The 21,318-nt window shown below is 40.4% G+C and overlaps 1 long non-coding RNA gene across 3 annotated transcripts in view; it reads right to left on the bottom strand.

The window, feature by feature from the left end:
* The window catches only part of LOC309530827, a 102,918-nt gene that overhangs the window by 80,477 nt on the left and 1,123 nt on the right, over positions 1-21,318 (bottom strand). For 2 of the 3 annotated variants that reach the window (XR_014218911.1, XR_014218913.1), the window contains exon 2: positions 11,863-11,999. This is a non-coding gene — a long non-coding RNA (uncharacterized lncRNA). Of the gene's footprint in view, positions 1-11,862; positions 12,000-16,065; positions 16,124-21,318 lie in introns of all 3 variants that reach the window. The other variant, XR_014218912.1, reaches the window with a different exon arrangement.

Genomic DNA, 21,318 nt, shown 5'->3' with positions numbered 1-21,318 from the left:
TTATAGAAACATAACAAATACAAAAGAACTCTGGATTGCTTTAAGGAAAATAATGCTAGGGCTAGTCATATGGCTGCCTATCTGCTCCTTCGTGACCTGGTATACACTTGTAATCAAATGTATTACCAAAAACACCATCAGTTTACATTGATCCCACATCCACAAGGAAACAAAACCCTGTAATATTGCCTCTGAACTTGTCAGGGAAGTGCAAAGTACATAATAGCTCTTTCACTGAACACTATTCTGCAGATATTCAGGTGAAAGCCTCACTGAGTTTGATGTACCTTATTCCCAACTAAGTGGATACAGGAATGCAGACTCAGTTTCACATTCTATCTCAAACGAACATTTAGATGCAGAAGATGAATAGCACGAGAGAGGCCCAAATAGGTTTAATATTATATATGAAAATAACCTTAAAAAAGAGAGAAGAATAAGAATTGGTAAATACCAGTCAAAGACCACACCTTCAACAACCTGGCACAAAAGAAGCATTTTCTTAATTAAATTGCAAAAGCTTAAAAAAAAACAACCCTACAAAGCAAACATCTCACTCTCTGGGCAACAGCAAAAGGCTGTTGAATAAATTCATTATCTTTTTTTAATTGGACCACTTATTTGTACAGACTTCCCCAAGGCATTATAATTCAGAAAATAAATAAATGTTCAATTTTAAAAAATAATAATGAATTTAGTAAGCTCTTTACTATAATTTTAAGCAGCTTACTCCAAGTTGAGGGGCATGGGGCCTGAGACTCTGGTTGCCCACCTCACTCTTCTTCCATGTGGGAATATAAACTCTTATCTTAAAAACATTAATGATCTATGAAGTTCTTGTTCCGGAGTCAGGCACAGGCTACAATCCAAAATTGATGGATCTATGTTTGTGTACTTGATGGCTTGCACTTCAATTTGTACAGCAACAGCTTCCAGAACTGCACAACAGGAGTTTGGCTTTGCAACCAGAGAAAAAAGTGCCAACTATATGCACAGTTTCATTGCTTACGTATACCCCATTTCTTTGGAATAGCAGGAGAGGGGAGCCTAATATTGTGGCCTAGGGACATCATGGGGAGAAAAACACACATAAAGCCATGTTAACAGCTACTTTGAGCAGTTTTTCTTGCTTATGACTTATTCCTGTGGTAACACTTCCTTGCAAGTACTCCCATTTTCGATAGTGCAAAAAAAATATAGCCTGGGAGAAAATGTTTTTAGACTCTTTCAACTGAACAGATAGAACATGCACATCAGGTGTAAGAGTCCCACCCTTCAATCATCCCTTTACAAACACACTATCCATCTATTAGAGGGGGAAATTTTTGCATTTTTATTCATTATTTGCGCTATATTCTTGAGAATCAGCTGAAACTGGTCCATATTCAACAACAACAACAACAACAACAACAACAACAACAACAACAACAACAATTTATACCCCGACCATCTGGATGGGTTACACAATTAATGAAGCATTTACTCCAGAAAAATCAACTTCTTTTTTCACTCATTGTTTAAATGACATCCACATTCGTTTTACATGCCATCATTCATACCCTACCCATCTCCCCTAAGGCTACCGAATAAGCTGCTAGTAGAAGCCATCAGGATTTCCCTATTCATTTTCAGAGCCTCAGGCTGGGCAAGAACAAATAATTATTATTATAAATGGGAAAATCCTGGTGACTCCTGCTGAAAATCCTGGTGACAGTCATGTGCGGAGATTTTGCCTAGCAGCTATTCAGAGAAGCTGAGGGCAGAAGGTAGCGGACAGGCAGCCCTAGGCAAGGTGGAACAGGAGAGATGCAGAAAAAGCAGCCAGCATAGAAGGCAACTATGAGAAGAGGAAGCTCACACTAGCCAAAGGCAAAAGCAGTTCCATGGCTGGTGAGAAGAAGCACTAAGTGCTGAGAGGTCTCTACTCTCCAGCCACATTTCTTGGTCTGGAAGTTAGTGTAGAAGAGTGAGTGAGTGAGTGAGTGAGTGTACAGTGCTTTTTCTGGGCACTAAAGAGTATGTAGTACCAGCACCTTTTTAAAAAAATGTTAAAAGTGTGGCACTTACTGTAACAACTTCACGGTGAATACTGGCAACATCTTTTCTTTTAAAAAACCGCACTGAATATATCTCAGAAGGTTCCCTCCAGCCCACTGCTTTTCAAAAGGAGGCCTTTCTGCTCCCTGCAGCATGAAGAAGCATTGCTGATTTCAACGGGGAAAATAGTGCTCTATTTGGCGTCAGGTGGAATCATCACTTTAATCATGTTTCCAGCTGATAGTAGAACATGAGCGTCTCAGCAGCATTAAAAGACCATAGTATGAAAGGAGCCTTTGTTTTGCAAAACAGGAGCAAGTTAGTCTGCCAACATTTCTCTGCAGTTCCCTTTCCAATTATTATTACTATTTATTCCTGGGAAAGATGAAACTTATGCTTATGGGATAACTCAAGTTCTGAATTTTAAATGCTTTAGCATAAAACATAATAGTTTTGGAAAATGAATTCGTATTACAGGAGTCTCGCCTCCCTTGCAGAATTGCATACACTGCATTTGAATTTGAAATGGAAATCTTTGTATTCAGGCGGGGGGCACATTTTTCCTACACTCACAAAAATACCTTATTATTAATTTTATTTATTTTGCTATTATTTTAGATGCCGCATTCATGGCTGTATAAGAGCTGGTTCTTCAGTAACACAATTGCCTGCGGTTAACATACTTATCATTGAATAAGTCCCCAGATTCCACACAGAAATCGTTAAAAGTAATGTTTATCTAAAATGGTTTGGTTGCCATGAAAATAAATGTGCATCAAAGGAAACATTATGACTTAATTATAGGGAGCTAGTAGGAAAAAGGACATTGGCAAATGCTATTCTTTTGTATCTTCTAGTCATAACTGTCACAACAAAAAGAAAAAGAAAGCTAATAAGACAACAGAAATCTGAACTTCTGAGTGAAAATGAAAACATTTGTTGCAATGTGTGTGTACTGCTATAATTTCTGTGAACCAATAGGAAATTTTGGCCTTTTCTAAATGTAATTAAACACACAATTCTCACAATTGTTCTCATAATTCTTTGAAGGACAACCAGTTTGGTGTAGTAGACAAAGCATTGGATTTAGACCTTCAAAATATCGGATTGGATCCCCATTTGACTTTGAGCCATTCAACCTCTTTTACCCTAACCTACATCATAGGTTTGTTGTGAGGACAAATGAATTAACTTGCATAAGTGAAACCTTCATAGAATGGTAGGACACAATCATGTTAAATAATAAAATAAAATAACTTATGGAAACCTACTCCAACTTTAAGTCATCTATGTAAAAATCCCCGTGTGGCTAAAGTCCACATGTAGTGCTGTCCTTATTGATATGATTATAGAATAGCATAGGTTAAAATTCACCATCTGGCACAGGCTCAACTTGCCATGTGAATAGACCCTGAGAAAACAATGGTTACTTGTGGTTGTTTTGTTTCCTGGCCCAATTAAGAGACTCATCCATGTGTCTGTAAAAGAGTTTGTGTCTGTCCCCACTTCCCTGGGAAGGAAATGAGCCTGTATCTCACCTGGTACTTTTGAGAACCACTGCTGTAATTTCTACACAGTGAAAGGATCAGTTGCTTAACTAGAACATCAGGTCTAGGTTGCTTTCAGTGGCCATAATTTTTGTTTCTATTCTGAAAAGCCCACATTCCTAACCCTATATAGACCAAACTACTAACTATGCTGCCCAGATTGAAAACTGCTTTGCTGGCCACCAAGGGCAGATATTGCTTGATTTTGCATTTCGTTGAGCATTTAAAACTGCTAATGTCTTAACCCTACACTTAACGTTTGCTTCTTTGCCATTAAATCCATATTAATAGTCACTGACCAAAATAGCTCCCTTAATTCTAGTCAGTGTGAAAATGACTGCCAATGAAGAAAAGATGTCATTCAATGACCTTATGGCGTCCTTTTCTCACTGGCAGGCATCTTGGAGACTATTACAGAAATCTCAGCAAAATTAAGGGTAGCTTAATAGGTTGTGTGCAGAGAGCATGGAATCTGTTGTTCAGCTGTCTAATATTGCCTAATAAAATTCAGAGCAGAGTTGCCAGGTTAAAGCTTAATGCCTTCATCATTTGTTTATCTGAAAACGGAGGGGGGTGGAAAGAGAGGTGGACCAAGAATACTACACTCATGTCACTCAAAGGAACAGTTTCTGACAGGGCAAAATTAAATTTCTGGACAGCAAGGACCACAATATGACTTCCTGTGTGAGTTCAGCCTTGCGTAAGGTATGCCATGAGCAAACACACTGATACCAAAGAGCTATGCAAAGGCCGTGGCGGCATAAGGAATAGATTGTCCAGCTGTACCAGAACATCAGAAACGAGCTGGTGACTGCAAAGTTTCAGGTATGACAGCACTTATGTCATGCTTCCTCACATCTTACCATTAGGCAAAGCTTTAAGGCAGATTTAACATTGTTGGCCTGAGATACTTCACATGTGTAGTATGCATGCAGCCCTTTATGCCTTGCTGTGGTGTTGTCCTTGTCAGGGCTGAGCCATAAGCAGCTGGCCAAGATAAGATGTGGAATCAGGAAGTCAATGAGCAAATCGGGTCAGAACCAAGGACAAGGGAAGACCCAACATCAATGAGCAGTTCAGAATTATTGCAAGAATAGGTATGTATCCCATAACAGCAGAACAAATCTGTAACTGGGAGATCTACAGAAAAACACATAAGACAAACCCACCCATGGTGATCTGCACTGGTGAACATAGAAGACATGGGCAAGCTCCACACATTAATCTAGTGAGAAGTTGGTTGTATATATATCCACTCCCTTGGCACTTAGGCAAGGTTTTTGACCCATATGGGAAACCCTAGTATAGTCCTTTTCTGTCCAGGAAGGTCCTCCAATGGCCATCTTAGCCGGGTGGGCTAATTCAGAGCCTGAGGGTACTTAACTACTCCAAACTGCAGCTGCTTCAATCCACCGTTCTGTGGCTCAGCACATCATGCAGAGATCCAAACCTTTATAAGTCTGCACATGGGACACATTCTAGTCTATCGAGCTGGAGAGGAGACAGGAATGTAGCATGGGAGAGATAGGTAAAAGCACAATCTTTCTTAATGCTATAGTCAGGCCTTCAGAACATCCTTCTTCCATCCAGATACATCACAAAATGTTATTGACTGTGCCACTAGTAGCACTAGTAGCACACACACCACAGGCAATCTGCCCGTGATCCGACTGAGCCTTCTACATTGCTTTAATGAATACTCAGATCATCATAAGAACAACACAATTAAGAAAGGTATTTTGAGGGCAAAGCTTATTTATGAAAACAGCCTTAAATTGAAGTACTGCTGTTTAAGGCTGCAATCCTACCTCCACTTACCTAGGAGTAGGCCCCACTGAATTCAATACGACTTACATCTCAGTAGGTATTGTTTGTAGCCTGAGAAGGTTGTGAATCAAAGAGTAGTTATGGTAATTGGGAGACTAATCATCACAAAATAGCAGTTACAAATTTTTAGGTCATTTTCTCCCCTTTTCTCCTGTTTGATTAAGAGTTGTACACTTCTGAGTGTTCAGAATGTAGAAAAGGACATTGATAAGTTTGTTTAAAAATGCAAAGGGAGGAATTTAAAATGATAAAAGGCTTAGTGGCTATGACCTGGGAAGTAAAATTAAAGAACTGCATATGTGCAGCTTAGAGAACAGATCACAAAGAGTAGATAGGAGGACCACATTTAAGTACCAGGGTAATAATGTAAAAGATCAGGAGGAATTATTAAAGGTGGGCCAAGATGATATAATATGAGTAACAGCTTGGAACTTGAGGAAATTAAAAGGTTCATCTGATGCTTAACCCATTTTTAATATGCAAGACTAATTAGATGTTGTTAGAAGAAAGGTTATGAAGGCAATATCAATGGTAAAGCAGACATGTGTATCTAAAACTAAGCAGATCACCTGCCAGATAAGCTACCTGCATTGACTCTGGAGCACAAGCAGAACTGGGGCCATTTTATCAGTTACTCAGAAGATTCAAAGTAATCTTAGTGATTCTATGATTCCATACTTGAGATCTTAAAGCATGATCTATTCCATGTTGTAATTCATCATCCAAGGCCCTGCTTCAAATCCATGCTATCTCAGTCCACACTCCACTTAGTCCATGAATCTTAGACTAGGACCTGGAACATCAAATCACTACTTGGCCATGAAGCTCACTTCAGCCAGTCACCATCTCTCGGCCTAACCGACCTCACAGGATTGTTGTGAGGATAAAATGGGGAGAGGAAGAAGCACATATGCCTGCCTGAGCTCATTGGAGGAAACGTGGGATATTAATGTAAAAACAAATACATAAAAACAAGCAAACAACAACTGAAACATTCTGTCCCTGTCTAACTAGTAAACTGGCCCTGTCAAAAGTAGAATAAAATATTGATTTTTGAAAATAATCGAATCGAAGAAGTTGATGCCTGCATTATACTGTAAATATTTCAGCAATACCTAGAAAAATATTGCACACTGTAGATATTTCAGGTGAAGCAAGTTTGTACATCACTGATGAGTCCACATCAGTTTAAATGCCACGCCCCCAGCATAACCTGAGCTCTAGTACCTTTAGCTAAATACCACAGAAATCAATATGTCATTGCCAGCAGGAGAAAAGATAGGAAAGCTATTCAGAGAAGAGCAAATTCTCAAGGGTCAAGTTAGCATTTCCAGACTGTGTGTGAAGGGAGGTAATAAGTCACGTCTTTCTACGTTAAGCACTTCGATTTTAATTGTTCTGTGATCATTTTCAAATGCCCCACCCCTCAAACTGAAATGCCAGCCACCGATATTAATCTGAATTAATGCGACTCAGGTAATTTAAAATAAAAATAAAAATTGTGTTGTTTAATTTATAGACTTGCGGAAGTAGTTAAGGAATTTAACAGCAGCGTGCATTTTATTTATGTGCAATCCTCCTACTCAACATTTATATTTGTGTGTCCCTTGGAAAGGCGTGGGAGAGAGTTGTGGTATTTTGCTTCATGCTAACGGTCCCTGTTTACTGAACTGTAATTATAGTTTGCTGTCATCTTTCGAGTCTGCTGACCTTGACATTATTTGCTTGCCTAGTACAAGGAAGGTTAAACAAATCTGAAAAATCAAACAGGTAAACGTCTCAGGGGCAGTGGATTCTCATACAGAAACAATACCTATTAAACACTTTATTGCCGCATTTCCAAAGGTGAGCTTGCAGTAGAGACAGGCAAATATACAGGTAAGTCACCCGATAATTCATTGACAAACAGTGAGGCGGTTCACACATAATGCTAAGCCAAACCATGGCTTAACATCAACAAGCAAGCTACTGAAGAGCAGATTGCAGCTGCTTTTATCCTTCCTGATCATTTTGCTGCTGCTCTGTGTCAAGCTACACCGTGGTTTGGCTTACAGCGTCATTTGAACTCAGGCTCATGGTTCAACTCTCTCCAGACAAACAATGATCTGCAACCAATATCGGCCCTATGGTTAACAGCTCATAGTTTATCTGAGGCAGCTGAACCGTGAGCCTGGGTTTGGACATAACAGGGCTGTTTGCCATTTCCAACTATCCCCCAAGGGTTCTTGTTTACTCAACACATTTTAGACAATCAGTCAGGGTTTTCTCTACTGCTGTATTAGCTTTTGGTGGCACAGTTATCACTCTCTACGGTTACCATGTGTAGAAGTTCAGACCTTCAGTCATCTGGGAGAAAATACACATCCTCCTAACAGCAGCAAGTACAACCTTCAGGCCTAGAAATCCATTGAATTTGTGTTAAGTCTTTCTCCAGATACTGAAGGACGTTGTGACCAGAATAGAGGGACAGTCATGGGAACATGAATAATTATGTTAATTATAGATCCCCTTATCTCAAGCAGATGCCAAGCACTGAGACAGCAAAGGTCACTTGGGCCAATGGTGGCTGTTGTCAGCTAGGTGGTTTCTGTCACTTACTAATACATCATGCTGCATATATTTGAGAGACACAGCCTGTTTCAGCAAACGAGAGAGAAAGCAAGCTACTTTATGAACAGGAATAAATCTACAGATGACAAAACTGCTACACTGTATCATTTAGCAGGTAGAGAGTGTTGAGGTATTTTGAACTTGGATATTAAACAATGCATCATCCAGAAAGAGGATTAATTTTATTTTACTTGTTTCCCTCTTTGTCAGGTGAATCTCTGAAGCTGGCTCACTGCAGGGGAACACGTACAATAGAAGGAGGCAGTAGAAAGCACTGCCCAATATATACAGGACAGCTCAGGATAATATCAATTTTACAAACTTCAAAAATCAAGTTTGACCCAAGTACCTTTCAGCAAAGGGACTGAAAAAGTCCTATGGTTTAATCTTTCTAAAATAAAGATTAAACCAGATGAATAAATAAATAGTGTTTTTCTTCTTATGGAAGAATGAAACAATAAGGTCAGGAAAAAGGGGGCATTATTTTATACTGCTATTGTGCTATAGGTAGCCAAATAAAAATCATGATGAGCTCCTGCTGTGGCACTTCATCATAAATCCCCTTCAAGCTGAGGAGGTAGTAAGTAATAAATGGTGCACATACTTTAAGCAGGAAGCATTTAACTAAAGGAACAGTAACTATTAAAGCCCAAACAGCATTTTGCATGATTGCTCTGTACAAGGAGGCATTGTGATTACATTTTACTGCGAAGGAAAACACAATATCGTTATTAAATATGCCTTTTGCTTCTCAAAATACATTTCCACATAACTCCAGACATGGCACCTATACTAAAAAAAAACAAAAACCAACAGTTTTGCCTTTAAAAATATAATGTGACAAGTAGTTCTTATTGTTTCCCCTAGTTCTCTGGAAAGCAATACCAGATGGAGCTCAGATATAGTTAATTACTTTTTCTTTGCTTTTACATGTTACATCAGTGTTTCCAGTAAAGTTTTTTTAATTATCTCATTTTATAATGTATATAAAACAGAGAGAACAGTTATGACAACAGACAAAAAAAATAAAAGCTGAAAAGCAAAACTATAAAATAGGCACGTAGAATGAGTAGTTGCACATGAGTTAAAATAACAAAGTCCAAGTAAAGGCTATCAACTTTATCAGGCTATCAACTATAGTTCATGTTAAATATGCCATGAATTATCAAAGGTTCATTATCAATTCCCTGTCCCTAACTTTACATGGTTAAAAATCCAATTTGATCAGCTGTTCTACTCAATAACATTTGTATCTGGTTGTTCCAACATATTTGTGCTTATTTTTTAAAAAGGAGAAGCAGCAGCAGCAGCTATAGATCTGGGAGCAACATACACCTTTACATTTGGCTTTTAAAGAAGCTGCCAAGTATAAGATGGTGTGCCCCTGGGTAAATGCTATTTAAAGGCTACAGAGTTTGCTGCAGACGAAGCTGTCAGTATTAAAAAGAACAGTGCTCATCTCATCTCCCCAAGCACTAGCTGTGTACAGAGCTACTGAAGGGTTAAAACATTGGGGCAGTGAAATCAAAAGGCTTGAGAAAGGGAAAGTGGTGATAGAGAAATAAACAGATGAGACATTTCATTGCAATTACCTCACTATTCTTTTTTTAAAAGCAACACTTTATTCTTCCTGTGCTGTATTACACAGGATTCCCCATCTGATGTATTGCATTTGTATTTTCATTTCAGAAAATTACTCTTGGGAAATCTTATGCATAGCCAATATTATGCAAGTTCCTTTTCTCCTGTCATTTTGGTTTGTTTTGGCTGAAGTCAGCAGAGGCCACTCTTTCTTTAGAAATAGCCTTTTATTCTTTGATGTGAGTGTACTAAGAAAACGTCCCAGAGAGGTCACTTTGGTGTTTCTAACATTGCAGTTTGACTTCACCCCCAGAGGCACACTCCATTGTCTCTCAAGACAGACAGAGGCCGACAATAACTTTGGATTGAAAAAGAGGATGCCCAGAAAGATGGGGGACCAATAAATGTTCAAAACTAAACCGTGTGGTGGAAACCATGCAAGAAACTTTTGTGCGCAAAAGACACAGGACTAAATTTAAGAGTTAGAACACAACACATTAATCATAGAATCATAGAGTTGGAAGAGACCACAAGGGCCATCGAGTCCAACCCCCTGCCAAGCAGGAAACACCATCAGAGCACTCCTGACATATTAATGGTTCTGTTTTTACAGTTTGTTTTGTAGAGTTTTGTTCTGGGTGGATTTTGAAATACTTTGGGCTCATTCACACATAAATGTTAAGCCAAACCACAGCTAAGCATGAATGAGCAAGAGTGCTGGTGCGCATTGAGAAAACTGTGGCTGCTTTACTCCCCCACCTGCCCCCACTCTCAGATGCCCCCACACTACTAGAAATAGCCCCATGCTTTGAATTCATTGGGTCTGAATTCTGGTTCACGGTATGTTTCTCCCAGATATCACAAGTCATTCTGGAAAAAAAGAATATACTCTAAGACCTCATATGGTTCATAAACAGGATTCTCATTTATTTTCCCCAAACCCCTGCCCCTTTTATAAGGAAAAGAAGTGGACCCTACATGACTGCACCACAAAGTCCTTGCCACTGAACAAAGAAGCACACAGGGCTTCTGCACCTTCGACAGCTGTACAGAAGAAGCAGTTTTGACAAGCATAGTTTGTCTTAAAGAGAAAAGTTGTGCCTCCCAGCATTTCTCTCTTCTGCATAATAGCAAGGTGTAGGAGCACTGTTTCACTTTCCTACTGGCCCCCTTAGAAGTATACCATCACAACAGCATGACTAATGCAATACACATAGCTGTTAAAATCAACACTAGATCTAGGTTCTTGTTGTTGTAGTTATTATTATTAAGAGTTATTTTTTCCCCTTTTCCCTCCTTCATATCGAAGGCACTCTACTTTCCAGTTGTCATTCAGGATGCACAAAGTAAATATATCCCAAGGGAAATAGTAATAATAATAATAATAATAATAATTTTAGCAAAACAACATGCAGATGTCATGTTTGGGTTTAAAGAAAGAGTACAGTTAGTGAACAGTGCCATCTGCAGGCCACTTCTCTGAATCAATAAATAACAGGCAAAAAACTCCACAATTTTCTATGTGCCAGTGTCTTATGTACCACCTTAGCCATTCTTCCTCAAAAGGAACTACCAATTTGACCTTTCCTCACCTCTCAGTGACAATGTAGATAATGCCTTTGATGGGCAGAACAGGCTCTTTCCCACTTTTAGTCATCTTGCATGTGCCCTTCATGTTACCTAAAATGTAATTGTACCGTTCTCCAATATGAATTTCTTGCTTAATTCAAAGAACAGATATTATTTCATTTCTAGATGGATTATGTAAAACAGAGGGGGGGCATATACAGGTGAGAGACTAAAGTAACACCTGAAGAACTGAAAACATTGTTGAATATTCTACCAGTGAGTAAGAGGAATCCTAGACTACTTCACAGAGTTGAGCTACTGAGCACTATTTCCACACCTCATGATGTCTGGCAACCACAATATGGAAGCAAACGACTTGGAACACGGTTTTTGTTTTCGTTTCAATAAGCCCCACAAAGTAGCCATCTTCATACTTCCTGAAATTCTTGTGCAATAAATGCACAGAAATGGGAAATGGAAATGGGGTCAATGATCCTATTCCAGGCCCCCGCACGTTTTTAATCACTCTCCCCTCTCCACACACAGAACCTATACACATACAAAACTGCCCTTCTGCACACAAATTGAAAATAAATAATAATAAATAATCTAAATGCAATGTGCAAGTACAGAGCAAAACGAAAGTTGAAAGACAACAAATAAATGCAGTTCGGGGGGGGGGTCTTCTTACCAGGCTAGATGATTCACAGTTGACTCCCTTGTTTCTCCCCCAGCGAAGGCTGATAGAAGCAAAGGGGAAATGCTGCAGAGGATCAGGCGTTTAGCTTCCGGTGCTGGTCTTACTGGGCTCCAAGCAGCCACAACAGCCTGGGTTAAATATATGTGGGAGGAAAAATATGAATCCCTGTAGCCTTGGTGCCTAGATTAGAAACACAGGGCTAAACTCAACTCTCCAGCTGGAGAGAGCCCCAGTAGTAGACTTTAAACTCACAAAGTCAAGCAGCACAGTGAAGCATTAGGAATGTAGGCTGTTAAACCTTTTGCATGGTTCACTAACCATGTAAACAAGGCTTGTTCTTGGTTTACAACTCGTAATTTGTCTGGGGAAACTAAGCCACAAGTGCAGGTTGAGCCATGGCTTCGCGCAGCAAAGCGACCAGCGAGAAACAAATCAGCCACAATCCCCTCCCCAGAAGCCTGCGTTATCATCAGAGGCGCCAACTTGCGAGAGGAGTTTGGGATGGAGCCGATCATGATATAATGCGCACATCGGGAGGAGCCGGGGCAGAGTCAAATGCAGCAACAGGTGGTTTCAGTGCGGCTGTTGCCACCACTGACCGGGCCCTTGGCCTCCTCCACGTCCTGATTATTTCAGACATTAGGGAGCCCCAGCCCTCTCCCCTCCCAAAATATTGGGTGAGCAAAAGGGCTCAGCCCCTAGGAGTTGGCAGCCAATTCTCACTAAGCTGCTGTCAGGTGACACAAGGAGCCAACAGTGTTTATTCGGGCACAATAACATTTTGCTTAGCTCTGCAGCTTAAACAACTTGTTTCCCTGCCCAGTGTTTGCTGCCCTCCCCTAAATAAAGTAAGAGCAAATCAATAAAAATACTTAACTAACTGAGGTTCTGCCCCACCAACCGGGCTATGCCCATGGGTGTTTGGACCCATACCAGATATTTTAACTGCTTTTATTTTAATGAAACTGTTTGGCTGATGTGTTAATTGTTTTGTATTGTTGTATCATTTCATGTTGCTAGGTGCCCTGTGATCTCTTCTGAGAATAAAGGAGGAATAAAACAATAAATAAATATTGCTGGGTTGAAACATTGTTGTCTGAATCACCCTAGAGACCAGCAAATTAGGAAATATTAAAGAAACATACAAAATCATATGTAGTTACCATTAGTTACTATTTTTAATCCCAATATGTTTACCAACAGTACTTTTCAAGGGTGGTTTTTTTGCAGATAATATACATTCTGTTCACATAGTGTGTATTCATCCATAGTGCTGATGAATTATTCTCAGACACATGAGAGCAATTTAAAGCACAACCTTGGTATATATGATGGTTGTAATCCTCTGCATTTCACTTCTGATTGAAATTTACCCTTTTCTCTTTCTAGTGTCAATTGTAGCTTAATTAAATTATAACAGATTAAAAAACCTAGTAATTTTAAATAGGAGTCAAGAAACATTATCACATCTAACCTTAAATATAACTTTTTTGTATTCATTTCCAAAAGAAAACAAAAACAAACATATTAGGTCATGGCAGATGAAGTGAAATGTTACTTGAGGGCAAGTTTCCAGCATGGTTAATGCTGGCCATAATAGTAGTGGAAGTCCCTTTTCAACTGTGCTCCAGCATCGCTGGCTGAAGGCAATTTCCTTCCTCCTACAGTTACAAAAATGAACTTGTGCAAATACTGGGAACATGAAAGAGAAAAGGGATGTTATAAAGAGTCAAGAATGGACACAGCAGAGATAGAGGTAGAAAATAACCCTGGGATAAGAATAAGATAGTAGAAGCATAAGGAATCCCTATTTCTGTCTGGGAATATGAGGCAATCCAAGGATGGCATGGGGAACACACGAGTCCAAAGAAACTAGATGTGGCACAACATGAATAATAAGTGAACGACTGGGTGAAATACGTTGCTATTGTTTAGTCGTTTCTGACTCTTCGTGACCCCATGGACCAGAGCACGCCAGGCACTTCTGTCTTCCACTGCCCCCCCGCAGTTTGGTCAAACTCATGCTGGTAGCTTCGAGAACACTGTCCAACCATCTCGTCCTCTGTCGTCCCCTTCTCCTTGTGCCCTCCATCTTTCCCAACATCAGGGTCTTTTCCAGGGAGTCTTCTCTTCTCGTGAGGTGGCCAAAGTACTGGAGACTCAGCTTCAGGATCTGTATTTCCAGTGAGAACTCAGTGCTGATTTCCTTAAGAATGGATACGTTTGATCTTCTTGCAGTCCATGGGACTCTCAAGAGTCTCCTCCAGCACCATAATTCAAAAGCATCAATACAAGCCCCCCAAAAATAGAAACTGTGGAAATGACTCATTTGGTCAGAGATATAGGATTTAAATAGCTGGAGTGATATTAGGGAGATGAAGTAGGAAGATGGATGAAACAGTACTCCTCACAGTGGAGTAAAGAGAAAGCAGTTACACATTTCCATGGATGACATGACCCACTAAAAAGACATAAGAACTTAAGAAGAACCCTGCTAGTTCTGACCAAGGCCTCTCTGGCCCACCAATCTGTTCTCACGATGGTCAACTGGATTACAGGAAATCCACAAGCAGGACATGAGCACAATAGTACACTAAGGCTGTGCAATAAATCGCCATATTGATGAATTGAAATAACATCGTGATCGACAAGGCAATATACCAGTGAACCAAAGGTGAAGACTTCGGGGGTAGCTCAGCTGAACAATACTTTGCAGATACTTTTTACTGTGTTGAAAAGTATTTGCTATTCCAAAACCTTCCAACATTCAGCTTATTTTGATGACCCTGAGTTCTAGTATGGTGAGACAATTATTTATCCCTATTCATTTTCAACACACCATGCATTATTTTATACATCTCTATCATGACACTGCCCTCCTGTTTTTTTTATAAACTAAGAAAACTGAAAACATTGTAGCTTTCCACATAGGGGAGTTGCTCTGGCCCCTTGATCATTTTGGCTGTGCTTTTTCTGTACCTTTTCTCAGCTCTACAATATCCTTTTTCAGGTGCAGCAACCAGAACTGTACATAGTATTCCAAATGTGGACACACCATAAATTTGTATAAAGGCATTAGAATATTGGCTTTTTTATGATTCCCAACATGGATTCCACTACAGCTTCCACACACTGGGGTCAACATTTTGTTCAAGCTATCCACTGTGACCCAATTTTTTCTTTCCTTGTCAGTAACCTCCAGTTCCAGTTACTGGTGTTCAGATGACACCTCTGATACATAGTCAGCATGGCTAATAACCATTGATAGCCTTATCCTCCATAAATTTGTTTAATTCCCTTTTAAAGCCATACAAATTGATGGACATTACCATATCTTGTTGTTTAACAGTGTGCTGTGTGACTATTTCCTTTTGTCTGTCCTGACTCTTCCAACATTCAGCTTTATTGGGTGACATGCAGAGTAATACTTCTGGAGCTTCTACCACCCTGAACAATTTGATGTCATCAGCAAATTTGGCCACTTCACTGTTCACCCCTAACTATAGATCATTTTTTAATTAGTTAAAAGGCACAGATCCTAATACAGACCCTACTTCTTAGAACACTGTGAGAATGGCCTATTTGTTCCTACTGTCTGCTGCCAGCTTGTTAACCAAGTGAGAGCTGGACCATAAAGAAGGCTGATCGCCAAAGAATTGATACTTTTGAATTATGGTGCTGGAGGAGACTCTTGAGAGTCTCATGGACTGCTAGAAGATCAAATCTATCCATTCTTAAGGAAATCAGCCCTGAGTGCTCACTGGAAGGACAGATCGTGAAGCTGAGGCTCCAATACTTTGGCCACCTCATGAGAAGAGAAGACTCCCTGGAAAAGACCCTGATGTTGGGAAAGATGGAGGGCACAAGGAGAAGGGGACAACAGAGGACGAGATGGTTGGACAGTGTTCTCGAAGCTACCAGCATGAGTTTGACCAAACTGCGGGAGGCAGTGGAAGACAGGAGTGCCTGGCGTGCTCTGGCCTATGGGGTCACGAAGAGTCGGACACGACTAAACAACTAAACAACAACAACAACATGAAGACCTGTCCTCTTATCCCATGACTGCTACATTTACTCAGTAGCCTTCAGTGAGGAACTTCTATCAAAAACTATTTGAAAGCCCAGTACATAATGTGTCCTGGATCACCTCAAACCATACTCTCAAAGAACTCTGAAAGGTTAGACAGGACTTACCTTTGCAGAAGCGTGTTGCAAACCACAAATAGTTGGAGCCGCCCATAGGAAACTGTATCTGTAAACCACAAAGGCTTTTATTTACAAAGCCTTTTATTGTACTCTTGAGTTTCACAAATCTAGCTTTGTTTCCCCCATCAGATATAAACAAAAGCAAAAGCAAAAGAAGTGAATAAAGTAAGTATTGTTCCTATTAAGATGGTAGAATTTGAGAATCTACTATTTCCTTGTCAGTGTGCCTTCCAATTGGACTTCCTAGCATGCCAAACACTCAGTGGCTAAAGAATCAAACCGCTGCCCTGTCTGCTTAATTGTCCAGCTTTAGCCAGGCAAGAATCTTTATGTAGCTGGTTTTTCACAATGTAAACTGCCCAGCTAATTCAGCAGAAGGCTACCAAGCAACAGCGGGGGCTTCACTGAATAGCACAGTAAGAAACCCATTGAAAGTGCCCTTTGCTATTGACTACATATGCCCTTTCCTGTAGGTGGCTCCAAAGTAGTAGCTTTAGGAGCATATTGAAGAGGCAGTGAGTCTCAAGATAGCACTAAGGGACACTTTGGTAAGAGCCCTTCATTAATGAGTTCACGTGGAGCAGATGGCGTCTACAAAGTCTCGACTAAAATGAAGGCCTTGAACTGCCTGAGGCACTTTCTCTGAAGAGTCAGTGCAGGGAGGATGATCGCTTCAGAGTGTTACTAGTTCTCAAACACTGAGAAATAAGCATAGATCTATCACTTAGTGGGGAATATGCTATAAAAGCATGAATGGGGAGAGGGGGACGTGTTGCATCTTTCTCATAAGTGAAAAACCGATAGGCTTGAACCACAATTAGAAGACAAAGATTTAAAGAGACCCAAAGGAAATTCATCCCCTTCATACCGGCAGCGGATCACATTGAATATTGCTGGTTTTAACACACCCCAAAAGCACCCTGGGCTGTTCTTTCAAAACCTCTAGGATTAACCACTGTTGGGGGTTCTAAATGGACCACTGTCTCTACCATGAGCTTAAAACACATTCAAAGCACAGTTTTACCTTCAAAGAATGGTTTGTTAATGGTTGTGGGGAATTGTAGCTCTGTTAAGGGAACATCACAGAACCCAGAATTCTCTGTGGGAAAGATTGTGCTTCCAATGTACTTTGAAAGGTATAGTGGGTACTCAGCCATAATTCTCAAGCCTGTAGTTACATCAGTGATTTTGGGTGAGATTCTGCTGGATTTCGTATCATGCTGGATAAAGGAAACTAGTAGATGAATGACAAGACGTGAAAATAGGAGGTTCTGTATGGTGGTAATTCACCATGTAGAGTAGTTCCAGTGTGGATGAATTTAAAGCAGTAATTCACCACATGTTAGCTTTGTCATATGACTCAGACATATGTCCTGCAACGTGCAGAGGTATCTTAGAAATGACCAGAGGAAGGGCCTCTTCAGTAGTGGTGTCCTTCCCAAGAAACCACCACTCCTCTAAATTGAGGCAAGCACATAAAGTAACGTAATTTCAGCACTTGCTGAGAAACACTTTTATTCTTGGAGGCCTTTGCTAGCCATTAATACTAGTTAAATTATACTAGTTACCTGCCAATGACAAGGTAGGTGCTATTTTATTCTGAATTTTATTGCATTTTTAGTTTAATTTTGACGTATGAAGGAGGTATATAAATATTGCACTATATAAAATAAATATGTCTGTCTGCAGTTCGTGTGATTAGCATGAAAATAATTTTTCTAAGGAACCGTTACAAGCACACCAATCTATTAAATCTAATCTGTTTAGATTTCTATAGAACAAAAAATGTTCTCATTGGTCTTGTGCTAGAGCAAGAGGAATATATTCATATTTTCCCCCTCAATTGTCCAGCTAGAATCCTGGCCTTCAAAATATTACAAGTATTTCTTACAGGCCATTTTTAAAAATAGTGTAATTTTTTTTAATCCCTCTTCCCTTAAACCTCAGGTGAAAGTGCTTAATAACTGTAAATCTCGGATGGAAGAGAAACACTGTGTATTCAAGTGAGGCTTTGATGAAATGAAATACCACACCAAGAAACAAAATAAAAAGTTAAGCTCCCTTGCGTCTGATTCTGCTCCTAGAGCAGGTGCCACATTCTTACTGGTCTGATACCCGACATCAAAGTGCCATTGAGACTCCCTCCAGAGGGTAATGCTTCTGCTTGAGCCGATATGCTTAATAAGGCGTAACTAATTTCTTTCATGCCTTTTGATAACAGCAAACATGTATTCTCCAATTAAATATGCTTAGCATATTATGGAAGCTTGCATTGCAATCTGGGTGCTGTGCACCTCCATTTGAGTACCCCACCCCCACTGTAATGGAGCCCCATGTTTTGCCCCCATGGTGGCAGCATCAAGCTGGTGGAGTTGCCAGCTGCTACTGTACCTTAGACTCAGCCAGGTGCTTTACTAGTTCTTGGGAAAGAGATGGATGAGAAAACACTTGACATCTGCATCTGGGCTGGAAAACCAAGTCCCAGCCATTCTGTGTGAAACATGACTTACCTCTCAGCTGAATACGAGGAAGAACGAGCGTATGTAGCCAGCTCTGCAGCAACTGCTATTAGGCAATTCTAGTTTGTGAGCCTTACCTTTACATCTCTAGCAGCACTTTAGGAACGATCTTTGCACTACAGGACCAGCCCCAGACATGGTGACTGAGGTGAAGGACAAGATGACAGCCCCTCCCAATTTCACTGCTAGAAGCCAGTTGGAATGCTAATTTTATCTTCCTAAAACACTGGTGATGCAATAGCTTCCTCCATCGCACCTGAAACAGCAGGCCAGATTAGCAGCCCAGGAGAAACCACTCAGCAATAGAAGGGAATAGCTGAGAGGCTCAGGATGAACACCTGAGGCTACTGCTGCTTCTGAGAATCTGATGCCTAAGCTGGTTGCTTCAGCATTCTGGCCCTGCTGCCTTGGATTCCTCTCCCACCATGCCAGCCCAGAATGGGGTGGTTCAGACCACACCTGGAATACTGTGTCCAGTTCTGGGTGCCACAATTTAAGAAGGATATGGACAAGCTGGATTGGATGTGTGCAGAGGAGGACAACCCAGATGATCAAGGGTCTAGAAGCCAAGCCTTATGAGGAATGCTTGAGGGAGCTGAGTACATCTAGCCTGGGAAAGAGGAGACAGATTAGATGGTTGGACAGTGTCCTCAAAGCTACTAACATGAGTTTACCCAAACTGCAGGAGGCAGTGGAAGGCAGGAGTGCCTGGCATGCTCTGGTCCATGGGGTCACGAAGAGTCGGACACGACTAAACGACTAAACAACAACAATCATATCATAAGGGCTGTCACATGGACAAGCTTGTTTTCTCCTGCCCTGGAGGGTAGGACTTGAACCAATGGCTTCAAGTTACAAGAAAGGAAATCCCAACTAAACAGGGAGCAGACACCCTCGGGAGATTATGGACTCTCCTTCATTGGAGGCTTTTAAGCAGAGGTTGGATGGCCATCTGTCATGGATGCTTTGGTTGAGATTCCTGCATTGCAGGGTTGCTTCCAACTCTACAGCTCTATGATTCTATGAGTTGTCAGTAGGCAAATGACTGCAATTTTATCTCTTTTCTCCCTCTCCATTGCAAATATGCTTGAAATAAAAGCTTGAGCTCTTTGTGAAGGAAAAGGTCTGGAATAATTATAGTATTTAACTTCAGATATAAAGTGTCTACTTTGAGAATGCAGCAAACAAAAGAGATTAGCTGTTCTCATTCAGGATTCTTCTCTGAATGCTAATTTCCACTTGAACTGATGCTATAAAGGTGCTGGACTGTGTTTTTTTAAAAAAAAAATTAACAAGAATTAACTTGAAAAGCCTCATTCATATCAACTTTTTGTATTAAAAGAAAATATATCAAGAAGGAATGCCTAAGGATTATCAATCAGACAATCATATATATTGTAAGTGACTGATAAAACAGATCTGTCATTAAGATAAAGCAATTAGAGAATTAACTACCCATCATATCACTTCACCTTTCTGTCTGACAGTTCAGGAATCATTGCATCTTCTTTTTTTACATGTTTTTTTGTAGTTTTTCCTGATGAAGGGCATTGTCTCAATGCATTGGGATTTCAATGCTTTGTGAATAAATGATTAATTATATATGCCCATAACTAGATCCCCCCCCCCGTCTACTGTTTAGTGTTTTCAGATAGCAGTTTTTAAACCTTTTTAATCTACCAAATATAAGTAAAGGAAAGTCATGGGATTCACCTAGCTGAACTAGAGCAAGTTAAAGTTTTCCTAATAGTGAACATTTGCAGAGAATCTAGCAATTAGAAGGCAAATATATATATTTATATATATATCTTCAGAGCTATGCTCTATATCAGGGGTCTGCAACCCGCGGCTCCGGAGCCGCATGTGGCTCTTTTACATCTTTGCTGCGGCTCCGGGGCGGATACTAGCGAGGGGAGGAGGCGCATTGTGCGCCCCGACACTCCTCACTGTGGCGGGCGCTGTACTGGCTGTGACGTCGCATGGGGGCGGCGCGTGCGTTAGTCACGCACCGTCCCGACGTCACCTTCCCGCCCGCTGTCAGATTGTGGCTCCGGAGATATATTTGTTTTAAATGTCGCAATGGTTTTGCGGCTCCCAGTTGTTGTTTTTTCTTCGGAAACGGGTCCAAGTGGCTCTTTTTGTGTTAAAGGTTGCAGACCCCTGCTCTATACATATCCCAGATGTTTCAGATAAGACTAAATAATAGTTTGATTCTAAAGTTGTTTTCTTATAATTTTTCTGTTTAAATCAACTAAAATACTTTGTCTCAGAACAGCCCAAACATAGTGTGCCAAACAGCGCAGTTGGTAGAGCATGGGACTCTTAATCTCGGGGTCATGGGTTTGAGCAAAACGTTCCTGCATTGTAAGGAGTTGGACTAGATGACCCTCATAGTCCCTTCCAACTCCACAATTCTACGAAACTATGAATACAGATATTACACCGTGATAATGAAACTCAGTGCCAGGCACTCCATGATATTCTATAAGTGGAAGGAAATGTGATCGGGATCTACCAGTAGCTCTCTGAGTAATTTGCAGTAGATTGGCAAAGATTTAGCAGCCCCATGCAATTTGCAATGCACACATACACACAGTTCTCACTTTCTCAATTGTAATTAAAGGATTGCCACAGAAGCTTCTACAATTATGCATATAGTTTCAGACACTGCTTTTTTTCTTAAAAAAAATGTTTAGGGGTACTCTCGTTTTCCTACTCATAT

Source organism: Podarcis vaucheri (assembly GCF_965113315.1).
Source record: "Podarcis vaucheri genome assembly, chromosome: 4".
Classification (NCBI taxonomy): Eukaryota; Metazoa; Chordata; class Lepidosauria; order Squamata; family Lacertidae; genus Podarcis; species Podarcis vaucheri.
Note: the sequence above shows the minus strand (reverse complement) of the source record. Positions and strands in the feature narration are given on the sequence as shown.